This window comes from Eleutherodactylus coqui, chromosome 8, assembly GCF_035609145.1.
Source record: "Eleutherodactylus coqui strain aEleCoq1 chromosome 8, aEleCoq1.hap1, whole genome shotgun sequence".
NCBI classification, from domain to species: Eukaryota; Metazoa; Chordata; class Amphibia; order Anura; family Eleutherodactylidae; genus Eleutherodactylus; species Eleutherodactylus coqui.
The window spans coordinates 63888599-63893341 of NC_089844.1; positions in this window are offsets into that span (position 1 = coordinate 63888599).

Consider the following 4743-nt stretch of genomic DNA (forward strand, 5'->3'; position numbering starts at 1 on the left):
GTTCTGTTTTTCTATTTTTCAGAATATCTGGTTTTGGATTGCTTTTGAAGTGTAAAATTTGCTATATCAAAAGGCTACGAAAATGTGTAAATTTAGTGAATAATTTTTGTTACATTTGTGGTGAAATAACATTTTCTTAACAGAAACGCAATCTGACGCCTCTTGTGAAGACTGCCTATCATCATTATTTTGGTATGAAGGTAAGGGACCAGAATAAGTCATGGGCTCCACATATATGTTACAGCTCTTGTTCAGTTAAACTGCGAGAATGGCTGACGAATAAAAAACAATCTACGGCTTTTGCTGTGCCTATGGTTTGGCGGGAGCTGACTGCTATTTCTGCTTGACTCCGCCTATAGAGGCAGGATAGTCAATGAAGAAAACAGGAACAGTTCAATACCCAAATCTTTCATCTGCTATCCGACCTATTCCAAGTTCAGATAGTTTACCAGTTCCTACTCCACCCCAACATTATGAGCTTGAAGTAGAAAATGAAGAAAGTGTGGAAAAAGAAGAACCCAACAAGCCTTCCACATCCCATGACCCTGACTTTGAGGCAAAAGATGATACACCGCACAGATTGAAGAGGAATTGAGTGATCTCATTCGAGACCTTGAATTGTCAAAGGAGAAGGCGGAATTTCTAGGGTCAAGACTACAGCAATGGAATCTTCTCCAACGTGATGTCAGGGTCTCACAGTACAGAGAACGTCAGAGGGATCTGCTACCCATTTTTGAGAAGAAAAACAATCCGGTTGTTTGCTGGGACGTTAATGGCTTGATGAAATGTTTGAATTAGAACCATGATCCAACTGTATGGAGGCTATTCATAGACTCCTCCAAGTTTAGTTTGAAAGCTGTATTACTTCACAATGGTAACCGTCTTCCTTCTATTCCTGTTGGTCATGCAGTTCACATGAAGGAGACTTATATAAATATGACAGCCCTCCGCAACTCAATCAAATATGCTGAACACTAGTGGAAAATCTGTGGTGATCTAACAGTCATCGCTGTACTCTTAGGAATGCAACTGGGGTACACTAAATACTGTTGTTTTTTATGTATGTGGGACAGTAGGGATAGGAAATCACATTACATTCAAGCGGACTGGCCTGCAAGAAATCTTGGCTCTACCGAGAAAAGTGTCATTGCCGAGCCTCTCGTGGGCCCAAAAGATGTTCTTCTTCCACCCCTTCATATAAAGCTGGGTTTAATGAAAAATGTTGGCAAAGGTATGAACCAGGAAGGGCAGGCATTTACGTACTTAAGAGACAAATGTCCTAGATTGAGTGATGCAAAGTATTTTTGTTGGGCCACAAATTCGACAACTTGTAAAGGATCCTGCCTTTGACCAAGTTTTGGGGGGCAAAGAAAATGAGTTAAAGGGAGTTATTCATGGATTCTTGGGCAACAAAAGAGATGATAACTACACTCAGTTGGTGACAGTACTTCTGGAAAAATACCATCAACTCGGATGTACCATGTGCCTTAAAAACGATTTTCTTCACTTCCACCTAGACTTTTTCCCTCCTAGTTGTGGAGCTGTCAGTGGAGCTGTCAGTGATGAACACGGAGAAAGATTTTACCAGGATATTTCAGTAATGGAACAAAGATATCAGGGCCGTTGGGATGAAGCAATGCTTGCAGATTACAGCTGGTCTGTGTGTAGGGATGCTCTGGAACGCACTTACAAGAGGCAAATCAAAAGAAAATGATCTCATGAAGTCACCACATAATTCTCTTCACACCGAACCATCTGCCAGGAATTCTTCCATCAATTTAGAACTCTTAGAATGTAACTATCATTAAAAACTAAATTTGAACGCACTTTCAATGTTGTTAGTATATGTAATTAAAGTGTATCATTTTCTCTTAATCTGTTAAAATAACATACTTCCACCTATTGTATATCACAGAAACTAGAGCTAATAAAACATTTTCTTTGTTCGTTTTTTTCACCCCAGAATTAGTAAGATTTGAAGTTAAGGAAACATTCCAAAATATTTTTTTCGTTGGCCAGTGTAATCAATGTAAAATTTGTATGTCTCCTAAATGGTTAAAAAAATAAATAAATAAAGTAAACAGTTAGAAATATATATCAAAAATTTGTACAGTATGTTTGCACATATTTGAGATATTGCAATTGAAAATGTGAAAAAAAAAGTTTTCAAAATGTTGGCGCTTTTAAGAAACATGCGTAAATTCTATCAGTCTATTTTTACCATCTAAATTAAGTACAACACGAGGTGAAAATATAATGTCAGAATCACTTGGATATGCAAAACCTTTACGGAGTTATTCGATGTCAAAGTGACACATGTCAGATTTCCAAAATTTGGCTACATCACTAAGGCGCAAAATGGCTTCGTCACTGAGGGGTTAAAAGCTACAACATACTCTGCTGTATTTCATTTACTCTTTTCTATACCTAAATCCTCACCAGACTGCAGATTTTGATGCAGACTTCACTCATTGGCATTGCAATGATGAAATTCACTGTGAACATGCGTCGCAGATAGAGCTTGCTACAGATTTGAAAATTGACAGCATGAGTATTTCCCCGCTGTGGATTTCTTCTCTATGAATTAATGAGGTTTATTAAAACCCCATTCTCTTATATCCTTGAAATGCGGCTTAAATTCCACAACTATTCTGCTGTGTGTGAACTCAGCCTTACTTTGGTGAAATTCACATTAATAAATGTGGATTTCTCAAGGGAGTGAATTTCTAAAAGGCCCTTTTACGCGCAATGATTATCGCTCAAAATTCGTTTCAACAGATGAAAATGAGCGATAATCGTTCCATGTAAATGCGGACATCATGCACTTTTCCTTTGAACAATGGATTACAGTTCACTTAAAATCCATCCTTTCACACCTCTGAAAGACTGAGCAAATACATTCCAATTGAATGTATTTCGCTCATCTTTCAATAGACTGCAGGATGTTCTCCCCCTAGCATGTTTACACTATCTGCGAATAGAACAATGGAATGTGTTGGCAGCTGTTTACACAGCTGGGCATGTGTTTAACCACATGCTGGGCTCTGCAAACAACTCATAGAGGTTCTTTTATATGCAAATGCAGATGATAAAGTGTTAATGGGCATTAATGGCCATTAACACTGTATTGAAATAGATCGCTACATCTTTCAATCTTACAGTTCTTTGAAAGATTATCTTTGCATGTAAAAGGACCTTTACTTACCATCCAGATTTTTGACAGCAGTCAACACTTTGTTTTAACCACGCATATAATTGAACATTTTTTGATTGTTTGTTTTTTTGGGGAGTGGATGGTGGCAGTTTTGTGTTCATTATGGGAGTTTTACACAAATTATCACTGAGTTTTTTGAATGCTTAATCCACTTCAGTTTAATTTAACCATACGACCTGTCGTTTCCACTCGATCTTGTATTTCCATTAGGTATATATGCTTCAGAGAGCCTAGTAAATACAATTTAAAAGGTTCCCTTTTACTGTAGCTGCTTTTTTATTACCTTTTCTAAAAGCCTGTGTGAAGCTCCACTCAAACAGCAGTAATAAAGCTATTGTATGTGTGAGAGCTGTATATTTAGTCTCAAGTACAGAATCTGTATGTTCAGGAAAGTCTATTCATAAGTTTTGTAAGCTTGTATTTAACCCCTTAACAATCCATAATGAATACAACCATCATGGATCGCTGGAAGACTATTGAGTAAAACCGGTGGCTAACAGCTGTTTCTTGCAGTTAACAGTGGCTGGCAATGGCTGCGGTCAGAACTAGCTTCTAACGTGGCCTTTTAACTGCTTAAATACCGTGGTCAATGCTAACCATAGCGTTTAGGCATCTAACCAGCGGTAGGGGTTCTCTCCAGGGCGCCATCAGTATTCCCTGTGACACAATCACAGGTTCAAGAAAGGCCCAATGAAGGCTCCCAAGCCTGCTATGGATCTTAGTCTATTAAGCCATGTTTATGGCAGGACATAATAGACTGTTGTCAAATGCACAATATACTGTACTACTGAAGCATTGCAGTATATTGTACAAGCGAGCAGATCGCAACTTCAAGTCCCCCATGGGAACTAAAGAAAAAAAGAAAAAGTAGAGTCAGTTTAATTTAAAAAAATCATATTTTTCTAAAAATAAAATAAGAAGTTAAAAAAACAATTTTCACATAAACTCAAAACAATAAAAAACAAACATAATTGTTATCTCTGTATCTGTAAAAATCCAACATATAAATATGTTGCATTACTCGTCACGCCATAAGTAAAAAAAACACACAAAGCCAAAATTGTATCTTTTGCGAACCTGCCAGAAAAAACTGGAAAAAAAAGTACCGTATTTTTCACTCTATAAGACGCACCTGATGATAAGACGCACCTGGGTTTTAGAGGAGGAAAATAGGAGAAAAATATTTTGAACTCCCCAGACCAGGCAGTGAGGGAGGTATTACAGGAGAAATAAACAGCAGTAGTACCGCCTCGGAATGAAGTATATACCACTAGGTCAACCTGTCATTTAGGATCCAGGAAAGCTGAGTATAAATGTAATGGCGATCTCATTACTTGTCATCCAGCCTTCCAGGAGCCCTGAATCCCACGTTGAATAGTTATGGCAATGCATGTGGTATGCATGCTTGCATAACTCTGCAGTTGGCATTCAGGATCCTGGAAGAGCTGTGTGATAATGTAATGATTCCATTAGTTGGCACCCAACTTTCCAGGAACCCTGCATGGCATGTATCATTATGGTTATGCATA